We start from the raw sequence: 12957 nt of genomic DNA on the forward strand, positions 1-12957 counted from the left end.
AAGTCGTTTTGTTTCTGTGCATTCTCCCTAATTGTTAGCTATGGATTCCGTTTCTGGGAATGTTTCATGTCATTCTCTCTTGTCCTTTGAAAACAGATTGTGGTCTGGTTTTCAGACTCATCCCTTTATTAGGAGGCATAAACCATGGCCACTCTGTGTGCCAGTGGTGTAGGGGTATCATGCAAGATTCCCATTCTTGCGACCCGGGTTCGATTCCGGGCTGGCGCAAGGGTCCTGTTGCCTTTTGGGCTGCTGCCGCTTCTTCTCTTTGCCAGACGTACCTTAATGTTGGCTGTGTTGAAATATCCGGACATTTGGAACGTTTCAAAGCCCTTTCTGTACTCCTCTGCTGTATCGCAATCTCCAATGAACTGCATTGCCTCTAGATAATCCAGGTTGTGCCATTGGAGTACTTGAGTGTGCCATCTGAAATGTGAAAATAGACTGTTCTTTTTTATGCTGCTTCTTTCCTTAATGGTCAAGTCGTTTTGTTTTTGTGCATTCTCCCCAATTGTTAGCTATGGATTCCCTTTCTGGGAATGTTTCATGTCATTCTCTCGTCCTTTGTCAACAGATTGTGGTCTGGTTTTCAGACTCATCCCTTTATTAGGAGGCATAAACCATGGCCACTCTGTGTGCCAGTGGTGTAGGGGTATCATGCAAGATTCCCATTCTTGCGACCTGGGTTCGATTCCCAGCTGGCGCAAGGGTCTTGTTCCATTTGGGGCTGCTGCCGCTTCTTCTCTTTGCCAGACTTACCTTACTGTTGGCTGTGTTGAAATATCCGGACATTTGGAACGTTTCAAAGCCCTTTCTGTACTCCTCTGCTCTATCGCAATCTCCAATCAACTGCTTTGCCTGGACATAATCCAGGTTGTGCCATTGGATTACTTGAGTGTGCCATCTGCAACTTGAAAATAGACTGTTCTTTTTTATGTTGCTTATTTCCATAATGGTCAAGTCGTTTTGCTTCTGTGCATTCTCCCCAATTGTTAGCTATGGATTCCCTTTCTGGGAATGTTTTATGTCATTCTCTCTAGTCCTTTGTCAACAGATTGTGGTCTGGTTTTCAGGCTCATCCCATTATTAGGAGGCATAAAAATTGCCCTTGGTGTGTGCTAGTGGTGTTGGGGTATCATGTTAGATTCCCCTTCTTGCGACCTGCGTTCGATTCCGGGCTGGCGCAAGGGTCCTGTTCCCTTTTGGGCTGCTGCCGCTTCTTCTCTTTGCCAGACGTACCTTAATGTTGGCTGTGTTGAAATATCCGGACATTTGGAACGTTTCAAAGCCCTTTCTGTACTCCTCTGCTCTATCGCAATCTCCAATGAACTGCTTTGCCTGTACATAATCCAGGTTGTGCCATTGGATTACTTAAGTGTGCCATCTGCAACTTGAAAATAGACTGTTCTTTTTTATGTTGCTTATTTCCATAATGGTCAAGTCGTTTTGCTTCTGTGCATTCTCCCCAATTGTTAGCCATGGATTCCCTTTCTGGGAATGTTTTATGTCATTCTCTCTAGTCCTTTGTCAACAGATTGTGGTCTGGTTTTCAGGCTCATCCCATTATTAGGAGGCATAAAAATTGCCCTTGGTGTGTGCTAATGGTGTTGGGGTATCATGTTAGATTCCTCTTCTTGCGACCCGCGTTCGATTCCTGGCTGGCGCAAGGGTCTGGTTCCCTTTTGGGCTGCTGCCGCTTCTTCTCTTTGCCAGACGTACCTTAATGTTGGCTGTGTTGAAATATCCGGACATTTGGAACGTTTCAAAGCCCTTTCTGTACTCCTCTGCTCTATCGCAATCTCCAATGAACTGCATTGCCTCTAGATAATCCAGGTTGTGCCATTGGAGTACTTGAGTGTGCCATCTGAAATGTGAAAATAGACTGTTCTTTTTTATGCTGCTTCTTTCCTTAATGGTCAAGTCGTTTTGTTTCTGTGCATTCTCCCTAATTGTTAGCTATGGATTCCGTTTCTGGGAATGTTTCATGTCATTCTCTCTTGTCCTTTGAAAACAGATTGTGGTCTGGTTTTCAGACTCATCCCTTTATTAGGAGGCATAAACCATGGCCACTCTGTGTGCCTGTGGTGTAGGGGTATCATGCAAGATTCCCATTCTTGCGACCCGGGTTCGATTCCGGGCTGGCGCAAGGGTCCTGTTGCCTTTTGGGCTGCTGCCGCTTCTTCTCTTTGCCAGACGTACCTTAATGTTGGCTGTGTTGAAATATCCGGACATTTGGAACGTTTCAAAGCCCTTTCTGTACTCCTCTGCTGTATCGCAATCTCCAATGAACTGCATTGCCTCTAGATAATCCAGGTTGTGCCATTGGAGTACTTGAGTGTGCCATCTGAAATGTGAAAATAGACTGTTCTTTTTTATGCTGCTTCTTTCCTTAATGGTCAAGTCGTTTTGTTTCTGTGCATTCTCCCTAATTGTTAGCTATGGATTCCGTTTCTGGGAATGTTTCATGTCATTCTCTCGTCCTTTGTCAACAGATTGTGGTCTGGTTTTCAGACTCATCCCTTTATTAGGAGGCATAAACCATGGCCACTCTGTGTGCCAGTGGTGTAGGGGTATCATGCAAGATTCCCATTCTTGCGACCCGGGTTCGATTCCGGGCTGGCGCAAGGGTCCTGTTGCCTTTTGGGCTGCTGCCGCTTCTTCTCTTTGCCAGACGTACCTTAATGTTGGCTGTGTTGAAATATCCGGACATTTGGAACGTTTCAAAGCCCTTTCTGTACTCCTCTGCTGTATCGCAATCTCCAATGAACTGCATTGCCTCTAGATAATCCAGGTTGTGCCATTGGAGTACTTGAGTGTGCCATCTGAAATGTGAAAATAGACTGTTCTTTTTTATGCTGCTTCTTTCCTTAATGGTCAAGTCGTTTTGTTTTTGTGCATTCTCCCCAATTGTTAGCTATGGATTCCCTTTCTGGGAATGTTTCATGTCATTCTCTCGTCCTTTGTCAACAGATTGTGGTCTGGTTTTCAGACTCATCCCTTTATTAGGAGGCATAAACCATGGCCACTCTGTGTGCCAGTGGTGTAGGGGTATCATGCAAGATTCCCATTCTTGCGACCTGGGTTCGATTCCCAGCTGGCGCAAGGGTCTTGTTCCATTTGGGGCTGCTGCCGCTTCTTCTCTTTGCCAGACTTACCTTACTGTTGGCTGTGTTGAAATATCCGGACATTTGGAACGTTTCAAAGCCCTTTCTGTACTCCTCTGCTCTATCGCAATCTCCAATCAACTGCTTTGCCTGGACATAATCCAGGTTGTGCCATTGGATTACTTGAGTGTGCCATCTGCAACTTGAAAATAGACTGTTCTTTTTTATGTTGCTTATTTCCATAATGGTCAAGTCGTTTTGCTTCTGTGCATTCTCCCCAATTGTTAGCTATGGATTCCCTTTCTGGGAATGTTTTATGTCATTCTCTCTCGTCCTTTGTCAACAGATTGTGGTCTGGTTTTCAGACTCATCCCTTTATTAGGAGGCATAAACCATGGCTACTCTGTGTGCCAGTGGTGTAGGGGTATCATGCAAGATTCCCATTCTTGCGACCCGGGTTCGATTCCGGGCTGGCGCAAGGGTCCTGTTGCCTTTTGGGCTGCTGCCGCTTCTTCTCTTTGCCAGACGTACCTTAATGTTGGCTGTGTTGAAATATCCGGACATTTGGAACGTTTCAAAGCCCTTTCTGTACTCCTCTGCTGTATCGCAATCTCCAATGAACTGCATTGCCTCTAGATAATCCAGGTTGTGCCATTGGAGTACTTGAGTGTGCCATCTGAAATGTGAAAATAGACTGTTCTTTTTTATGCTGCTTCTTTCCTTAATGGTCAAGTCGTTTTGTTTTTGTGCATTCTCCCCAATTGTTAGCTATGGATTCCCTTTCTGGGAATGTTTCATGTCATTCTCTCGTCCTTTGTCAACAGATTGTGGTCTGGTTTTCAGACTCATCCCTTTATTAGGAGGCATAAACCATGGCCACTCTGTGTGCCAGTGGTGTAGGGGTATCATGCAAGATTCCCATTCTTGCGACCTGGGTTCGATTCCCAGCTGGCGCAAGGGTCTTGTTCCATTTGGGGCTGCTGCCGCTTCTTATCTTTGCCAGACTTACCTTACTGTTGGCTGTGTTGAAATATCCGGACATTTGGAACGTTTCAAAGCCCTTTCTGTACTCCTCTGCTCTATCGCAATCTCCAATCAACTGCTTTGCCTGGACATAATCCAGGTTGTGCCATTGGATTACTTGAGTGTGCCATCTGCAACTTGAAAATAGACTGTTCTTTTTTATGTTGCTTATTTCCATAATGGTCAAGTCGTTTTGCTTCTGTGCATTCTCCCCAATTGTTAGCTATGGATTCCCTTTCTGGGAATGTTTTATGTCATTCTCTCTAGTCCTTTGTCAACAGATTGTGGTCTGGTTTTCAGGCTCATCCCATTATTAGGAGGCATAAAAATTGCCCTTGGTGTGTGCTAGTGGTGTTGGGGTATCATGTTAGATTCCCCTTCTTGCGACCTGCGTTCGATTCCGGGCTGGCGCAAGGGTCCTGTTCCCTTTTGGGCTGCTGCCGCTTCTTCTCTTTGCCAGACGTACCTTAATGTTGGCTGTGTTGAAATATCCGGACATTTGGAACGTTTCAAAGCCCTTTCTGTACTCCTCTGCTCTATCGCAATCTCCAATGAACTGCTTTGCCTGTACATAATCCAGGTTGTGCCATTGGATTACTTAAGTGTGCCATCTGCAACTTGAAAATAGACTGTTCTTTTTTATGTTGTATATTTCCATAATGGTCAAGTCGTTTTGCTTCTGTGCATTCTCCCCAATTGTTAGCCATGGATTCCCTTTCTGGGAATGTTTTATGTCATTCTCTCTAGTCCTTTGTCAACAGATTGTGGTCTGGTTTTCAGGCTCATCCCATTATTAGGAGGCATAAAAATTGCCCTTGGTGTGTGCTAATGGTGTTGGGGTATCATGTTAGATTCCTCTTCTTGCGACCCGCGTTCGATTCCTGGCTGGCGCACGGGTCTGGTTCCCTTTTGGGCTGCTGCCGCTTCTTCTCTTTGCCAGACGTACCTTAATGTTGGCTGTGTTGAAATATCCGGACATTTGGAACGTTTCAAAGCCCTTTCTGTACTCCTCTGCTCTATCGCAATCTCCAATGAACTGCATTGCCTCTAGATAATCCAGGTTGTGCCATTGGAGTACTTGAGTGTGCCATCTGAAATGTGAAAGTAGACTGTTCTTTTTTATGCTGCTTCTTTCCTTAATGGTCAAGTCGTTTTGTTTCTGTGCATTCTCCCTAATTGTTAGCTATGGATTCCGTTTCTGGGAATGTTTCATGTCATTCTCTCTTGTCCTTTGAAAACAGATTGTGGTCTGGTTTTCAGACTCATCCCTTTATTAGGAGGCATAAACCATGGCCACTCTGTGTGCCAGTGGTGTAGGGGTATCATGCAAGATTCCCATTCTTGCGACCCGGGTTCGATTCCGTGCTGGCGCAAGGGTCCTGTTGCCTTTTGGGCTGCTGCCGCTTCTTCTCTTTGCCAGACGTACCTTAATGTTGGCTGTGTTGAAATATCCGGACATTTGGAACGTTTCAAAGCCCTTTCTGTACTCCTCTGCTGTATCGCAATCTCCAATGAACTGCATTGCCTCTAGATAATCCAGGTTGTGCCATTGGAGTACTTGAGTGTGCCATCTGAAATGTGAAAATAGACTGTTCTTTTTTATGCTGCTTCTTTCCTTAATGGTCAAGTCGTTTTGTTTTTGTGCATTCTCCCCAATTGTTAGCTATGGATTCCCTTTCTGGGAATGTTTCATGTCATTCTCTCGTCCTTTGTCAACAGATTGTGGTCTGGTTTTCAGACTCATCCCTTTATTAGGAGGCATAAACCATGGCCACTCTGTGTGCCAGTGGTGTAGGGGTATCATGCAAGATTCCCATTCTTGCGACCTGGGTTCGATTCCCAGCTGGCGCAAGGGTCTTGTTCCATTTGGGGCTGCTGCCGCTTCTTCTCTTTGCCAGACTTACCTTACTGTTGGCTGTGTTGAAATATCCGGACATTTGGAACGTTTCAAAGCCCTTTCTGTACTCCTCTGCTCTATCGCAATCTCCAATCAACTGCTTTGCCTGGACATAATCCAGGTTGTGCCATTGGATTACTTGAGTGTGCCATCTGCAACTTGAAAATAGACTGTTCTTTTTTATGTTGCTTATTTCCATAATGGTCAAGTCGTTTTGCTTCTGTGCATTCTCCCCAATTGTTAGCTATGGATTCCCTTTCTGGGAATGTTTTATGTCATTCTCTCTAGTCCTTTGTCAACAGATTGTGGTCTGGTTTTCAGGCTCATCCCATTATTAGGAGGCATAAAAATTGCCCTTGGTGTGTGCTAGTGGTGTTGGGGTATCATGTTAGATTCCCCTTCTTGCGACCTGCGTTCGATTCCGGGCTGGCGCAAGGGTCCTGTTCCCTTTTGGGCTGCTGCCGCTTCTTCTCTTTGCCAGACGTACCTTAATGTTGGCTGTGTTGAAATATCCAGACATTTGGAACGTTTCAAAGCCCTTTCTGTACTCCTCTGCTCTTTCGCAATCTCCAATGAACTGCTTTGCCTGTACATAATCCAGGTTGTGCCATTGGATTACTTAAGTGTGCCATCTGCAACTTGAAAATAGACTGTTCTTTTTTATGTTGCTTATTTCCATAATGGTCAAGTCGTTTTGCTTCTGTGCATTCTCCCCAATTGTTAGCCATGGATTCCCTTTCTGGGAATGTTTTATGTCATTCTCTCTAGTCCTTTGTCAACAGATTGTGGTCTGGTTTTCAGGCTCATCCCATTATTAGGAGGCATAAAAATTGCCCTTGGTGTGTGCTAATGGTGTTGGGGTATCATGTTAGATTCCTCTTCTTGCGACCCGCGTTCAATTCCTGGCTGGCGCAAGGGTCTGGTTCCCTTTTGGGCTGCTGCCGCTTCTTCTCTTTGCCAGACGTACCTTAATGTTGGCTGTGTTGAAATATCCGGACATTTGGAACGTTTCAAAGCCCTTTCTGTACTCCTCTGCTCTATCGCAATCTCCAATGAACTGCATTGCCTCTAGATAATCCAGGTTGTGCCATTGGAGTACTTGAGTGTGCCATCTGAAATGTGAAAATAGACTGTTCTTTTTTATGCTGCTTCTTTCCTTAATGGTCAAGTCGTTTTGTTTCTGTGCATTCTCCCTAATTGTTAGCTATGGATTCCGTTTCTGGGAATGTTTCATGTCATTCTCTCTTGTCCTTTGAAAACAGATTGTGGTCTGGTTTTCAGACTCATCCCTTTATTAGGAGGCATAAACCATGGCCACTCTGTGTGCCTGTGGTGTAGGGGTATCATGCAAGATTCCCATTCTTGCGACCCGGGTTCGATTCCGGGCTGGCGCAAGGGTCCTGTTGCCTTTTGGGCTGCTGCCGCTTCTTCTCTTTGCCAGACGTACCTTAATGTTGGCTGTGTTGAAATATCCGGACATTTGGAACGTTTCAAAGCCCTTTCTGTACTCCTCTGCTGTATCGCAATCTCCAATGAACTGCATTGCCTCTAGATAATCCAGGTTGTGCCATTGGAGTACTTGAGTGTGCCATCTGAAATGTGAAAATAGACTGTTCTTTTTTATGCTGCTTCTTTCCTTAATGGTCAAGTCGTTTTGTTTCTGTGCATTCTCCCTAATTGTTAGCTATGGATTCCGTTTCTGGGAATGTTTCATGTCATTCTCTCGTCCTTTGTCAACAGATTGTGGTCTGGTTTTCAGACTCATCCCTTTATTAGGAGGCATAAACCATGGCCACTCTGTGTGCCAGTGGTGTAGGGGTATCATGCAAGATTCCCATTCTTGCGACCCGGGTTCGATTCCGGGCTGGCGCAAGGGTCCTGTTGCCTCTTGGGCTGCTGCCGCTTCTTCTCTTTGCCAGACGTACCTTAATGTTGGCTGTGTTGAAATATCCGGACATTTGGAACGTTTCAAAGCCCTTTCTGTACTCCTCTGCTGTATCGCAATCTCCAATGAACTGCATTGCCTCTAGATAATCCAGGTTGTGCCATTGGAGTACTTGAGTGTGCCATCTGAAATGTGAAAATAGACTGTTCTTTTTTATGCTGCTTCTTTCCTTAATGGTCAAGTCGTTTTGTTTTTGTGCATTCTCCCCAATTGTTAGCTATGGATTCCCTTTCTGGGAATGTTTCATGTCATTCTCTCGTCCTTTGTCAACAGATTGTGGTCTGGTTTTCAGACTCATCCCTTTATTAGGAGGCATAAACCATGGCCACTCTGTGTGCCAGTGGTGTAGGGGTATCATGCAAGATTCCCATTCTTGCGACCTGGGTTCGATTCCCAGCTGGCGCAAGGGTCTTGTTCCATTTGGGGCTGCTGCCGCTTCTTCTCTTTGCCAGACTTACCTTACTGTTGGCTGTGTTGAAATATCCGGACATTTGGAACGTTTCAAAGCCCTTTCTGTACTCCTCTGCTCTATCGCAATCTCCAATCAACTGCTTTGCCTGGACATAATCCAGGTTGTGCCATTGGATTACTTGAGTGTGCCATCTGCAACTTGAAAATAGACTGTTCTTTTTTATGTTGCTTATTTCCATAATGGTCAAGTCGTTTTGCTTCTGTGCATTCTCCCCAATTGTTAGCTATGGATTCCCTTTCTGGGAATGTTTTATGTCATTCTCTCTAGTCCTTTGTCAACAGATTGTGGTCTGGTTTTCAGGCTCATCCCATTATTAGGAGGCATAAAAATTGCCCTTGGTGTGTGCTAGTGGTGTTGGGGTATCATGTTAGATTCCCCTTCTTGCGACCTGCGTTCGATTCCGGGCTGGCGCAAGGGTCCTGTTCCCTTTTGGGCTGCTGCCGCTTCTTCTCTTTGCCAGACGTACCTTAATGTTGGCTGTGTTGAAATATCCGGACATTTGGAACGTTTCAAAGCCCTTTCTGTACTCCTCTGCTCTATCGCAATCTCCAATGAACTGCTTTGCCTGTACATAATCCAGGTTGTGCCATTGGATTACTTAAGTGTGCCATCTGCAACTTGAAAATAGACTGTTCTTTTTTATGTTGTATATTTCCATAATGGTCAAGTCGTTTTGCTTCTGTGCATTCTCCCCAATTGTTAGCCATGGATTCCCTTTCTGGGAATGTTTTATGTCATTCTCTCTAGTCCTTTGTCAACAGATTGTGGTCTGGTTTTCAGGCTCATCCCATTATTAGGAGGCATAAAAATTGCCCTTGGTGTGTGCTAATGGTGTTGGGGTATCATGTTAGATTCCTCTTCTTGCGACCCGCGTTCGATTCCTGGCTGGCGCACGGGTCTGGTTCCCTTTTGGGCTGCTGCCGCTTCTTCTCTTTGCCAGACGTACCTTAATGTTGGCTGTGTTGAAATATCCGGACATTTGGAACGTTTCAAAGCCCTTTCTGTACTCCTCTGCTCTATCGCAATCTCCAATGAACTGCATTGCCTCTAGATAATCCAGGTTGTGCCATTGGAGTACTTGAGTGTGCCATCTGAAATGTGAAAATAGACTGTTCTTTTTTATGCTGCTTCTTTCCTTAATGGTCAAGTCGTTTTGTTTCTGTGCATTCTCCCTAATTGTTAGCTATGGATTCCGTTTCTGGGAATGTTTCATGTCATTCTCTCTTGTCCTTTGAAAACAGATTGTGGTCTGGTTTTCAGACTCATCCCTTTATTAGGAGGCATAAACCATGGCCACTCTGTGTGCCAGTGGTGTAGGGGTATCATGCAAGATTCCCATTCTTGCGACCCGGGTTCGATTCCGTGCTGGCGCAAGGGTCCTGTTGCCTTTTGGGCTGCTGCCGCTTCTTCTCTTTGCCAGACGTACCTTAATGTTGGCTGTGTTGAAATATCCGGACATTTGGAACGTTTCAAAGCCCTTTCTGTACTCCTCTGCTGTATCGCAATCTCCAATGAACTGCATTGCCTCTAGATAATCCAGGTTGTGCCATTGGAGTACTTGAGTGTGCCATCTGAAATGTGAAAATAGACTGTTCTTTTTTATGCTGCTTCTTTCCTTAATGGTCAAGTCGTTTTGTTTTTGTGCATTCTCCCCAATTGTTAGCTATGGATTCCCTTTCTGGGAATGTTTCATGTCATTCTCTCGTCCTTTGTCAACAGATTGTGGTCTGGTTTTCAGACTCATCCCTTTATTAGGAGGCATAAACCATGGCCACTCTGTGTGCCAGTGGTGTAGGGGTATCATGCAAGATTCCCATTCTTGCGACCTGGGTTCGATTCCCAGCTGGCGCAAGGGTCTTGTTCCATTTGGGGCTGCTGCCGCTTCTTCTCTTTGCCAGACGTACCTTACTGTTGGCTGTGTTGAAATATCCGGACATTTGGAACGTTTCAAAGCCCTTTCTGTACTCCTCTGCTCTATCGCAATCTCCAATCAACTGCTTTGCCTGGACATAATCCAGGTTGTGCCATTGGATTACTTGAGTGTGCCATCTGCAACTTGAAAATAGACTGTTCTTTTTTATGTTGCTTATTTCCATAATGGTCAAGTCGTTTTGCTTCTGTGCATTCTCCCCAATTGTTAGCTATGGATTCCCTTTCTGGGAATGTTTTATGTCATTCTCTCTAGTCCTTTGTCAACAGATTGTGGTCTGGTTTTCAGGCTCATCCCATTATTAGGAGGCATAAAAATTGCCCTTGGTGTGTGCTAGTGGTGTTGGGGTATCATGTTAGATTCCCCTTCTTGCGACCTGCGTTCGATTCCGGGCTGGCGCAAGGGTCCTGTTCCCTTTTGGGCTGCTGCCGCTTCTTCTCTTTGCCAGACGTACCTTAATGTTGGCTGTGTTGAAATATCCAGACATTTGGAACGTTTCAAAGCCCTTTCTGTACTCCTCTGCTCTTTCGCAATCTCCAATGAACTGCTTTGCCTGTACATAATCCAGGTTGTGCCATTGGATTACTTAAGTGTGCCATCTGCAACTTGAAAATAGACTGTTCTTTTTTATGTTGCTTATTTCCATAATGGTCAAGTCGTTTTGCTTCTGTGCATTCTCCCCAATTGTTAGCCATGGATTCCCTTTCTGGGAATGTTTTATGTCATTCTCTCTAGTCCTTTGTCAACAGATTGTGGTCTGGTTTTCAGGCTCATCCCATTATTAGGAGGCATAAAAATTGCCCTTGGTGTGTGCTAATGGTGTTGGGGTATCATGTTAGATTCCTCTTCTTGCGACCCGCGTTCAATTCCTGGCTGGCGCAAGGGTCTGGTTCCCTTTTGGGCTGCTGCCGCTTCTTCTCTTTGCCAGACGTACCTTAATGTTGGCTGTGTTGAAATATCCGGACATTTGGAACGTTTCAAAGCCCTTTCTGTACTCCTCTGCTCTATCGCAATCTCCAATGAACTGCATTGCCTCTAGATAATCCAGGTTGTGCCATTGGAGTACTTGAGTGTGCCATCTGAAATGTGAAAATAGACTGTTCTTTTTTATGCTGCTTCTTTCCTTAATGGTCAAGTCGTTTTGTTTCTGTGCATTCTCCCTAATTGTTAGCTATGGATTCCGTTTCTGGGAATGTTTCATGTCATTCTCTCTTGTCCTTTGAAAACAGATTGTGGTCTGGTTTTCAGACTCATCCCTTTATTAGGAGGCATAAACCATGGCCACTCTGTGTGCCTGTGGTGTAGGGGTATCATGCAAGATTCCCATTCTTGTGACCCGGGTTCGATTCCGGGCTGGCGCAAGGGTCCTGTGTTGCCTCTTGGGCTGCTGCCGCTTCTTCTCTTTGCCAGACGTACCTTAATGTTGGCTGTGTTGAAATATCCGGACATTTGGAACGTTTCAAAGCCCTTTCTGTACTCCTCTGCTGTATCGCAATCTCCAATGAACTGCATTGCCTCTAGATAATCCAGGTTGTGCCATTGGAGTACTTGAGTGTGCCATCTGAAATGTGAAAATAGACTGTTCTTTTTTATGCTGCTTCTTTCCTTAATGGTCAAGTCGTTTTGTTTTTGTGCATTCTCCCCAATTGTTAGCTATGGATTCCCTTTCTGGGAATGTTTCATGTCATTCTCTCGTCCTTTGTCAACAGATTGTGGTCTGGTTTTCAGACTCATCCCTTTATTAGGAGGCATAAACCATGGCCACTCTGTGTGCCAGTGGTGTAGGGGTATCATGCAAGATTCCCATTCTTGCGACCTGGGTTCGATTCCCAGCTGGCGCAAGGGTCTTGTTCCATTTGGGGCTGCTGCCGCTTCTTCTCTTTGCCAGACTTACCTTACTGTTGGCTGTGTTGAAATATCCGGACATTTGGAACGTTTCAAAGCCCTTTCTGTACTCCTCTGCTCTATCGCAATCTCCAATCAACTGCTTTGCCTGGACATAATCCAGGTTGTGCCATTGGATTACTTGAGTGTGCCATCTGCAACTTGAAAATAGACTGTTCTTTTTTATGTTGCTTATTTCCATAATGGTCAAGTCGTTTTGCTTCTGTGCATTCTCCCCAATTGTTAGCTATGGATTCCCTTTCTGGGAATGTTTTATGTCATTCTCTCTAGTCCTTTGTCAACAGATTGTGGTCTGGTTTTCAGGCTCATCCCATTATTAGGAGGCATAAAAATTGCCCTTGGTGTGTGCTAGTGGTGTTGGGGTATCATGTTAGATTCCCCTTCTTGCGACCTGCGTTCGATTCCGGGCTGGCGCAAGGGTCCTGTTCCCTTTTGGGCTGCTGCCGCTTCTTCTCTTTGCCAGACGTACCTTAATGTTGGCTGTGTTGAAATATCCGGACATTTGGAACGTTTCAAAGCCCTTTCTGTACTCCTCTGCTCTATCGCAATCTCCAATGAACTGCTTTGCCTGTACATAATCCAGGTTGTGCCATTGGATTACTTAAGTGTGCCATCTGCAACTTGAAAATAGACTGTTCTTTTTTATGTTGTATATTTCCATAATGGTCAAGTCGTTTTGCT

At 45.0% G+C, this 12957-nt stretch overlaps 7 non-coding genes across 7 annotated transcripts; all 7 read left to right on the forward strand.

Moving 5' to 3' along the window:
* Positions 1–635: 635 nt before the first annotated feature.
* trnag-ccc (transfer RNA glycine (anticodon CCC)) lies at positions 636–706 on the forward strand. Its single transcript has one exon. It is a non-coding gene; the product is annotated as a tRNA-Gly (tRNA).
* Positions 707–3031: 2325 nt separating this feature from the next.
* On the forward strand, positions 3032–3102 carry trnag-ccc (transfer RNA glycine (anticodon CCC)). Its single transcript has one exon. It is a non-coding gene; the product is annotated as a tRNA-Gly (tRNA).
* Positions 3103–3989: 887 nt separating this feature from the next.
* On the forward strand, positions 3990–4060 carry trnag-ccc (transfer RNA glycine (anticodon CCC)). The gene has a single exon. It is a non-coding gene; the product is annotated as a tRNA-Gly (tRNA).
* Positions 4061–5907: 1847 nt separating this feature from the next.
* Positions 5908–5978, forward strand: trnag-ccc (transfer RNA glycine (anticodon CCC)). The gene has a single exon. It is a non-coding gene; the product is annotated as a tRNA-Gly (tRNA).
* Positions 5979–8303: 2325 nt separating this feature from the next.
* On the forward strand, positions 8304–8374 carry trnag-ccc (transfer RNA glycine (anticodon CCC)). Its single transcript has one exon. It is a non-coding gene; the product is annotated as a tRNA-Gly (tRNA).
* A 1847-nt stretch (positions 8375–10221) lies between these two features.
* Positions 10222–10292, forward strand: trnag-ccc (transfer RNA glycine (anticodon CCC)). The gene has a single exon. It is a non-coding gene; the product is annotated as a tRNA-Gly (tRNA).
* Positions 10293–12141: 1849 nt separating this feature from the next.
* On the forward strand, positions 12142–12212 carry trnag-ccc (transfer RNA glycine (anticodon CCC)). Its single transcript has one exon. It is a non-coding gene; the product is annotated as a tRNA-Gly (tRNA).
* The last annotated feature ends 745 nt before the right edge of the window (positions 12213–12957 follow it).

This window comes from Conger conger, chromosome 6, assembly GCF_963514075.1.
Source record: "Conger conger chromosome 6, fConCon1.1, whole genome shotgun sequence".
In the NCBI taxonomy this organism is placed as follows: domain Eukaryota; kingdom Metazoa; phylum Chordata; class Actinopteri; order Anguilliformes; family Congridae; genus Conger; species Conger conger.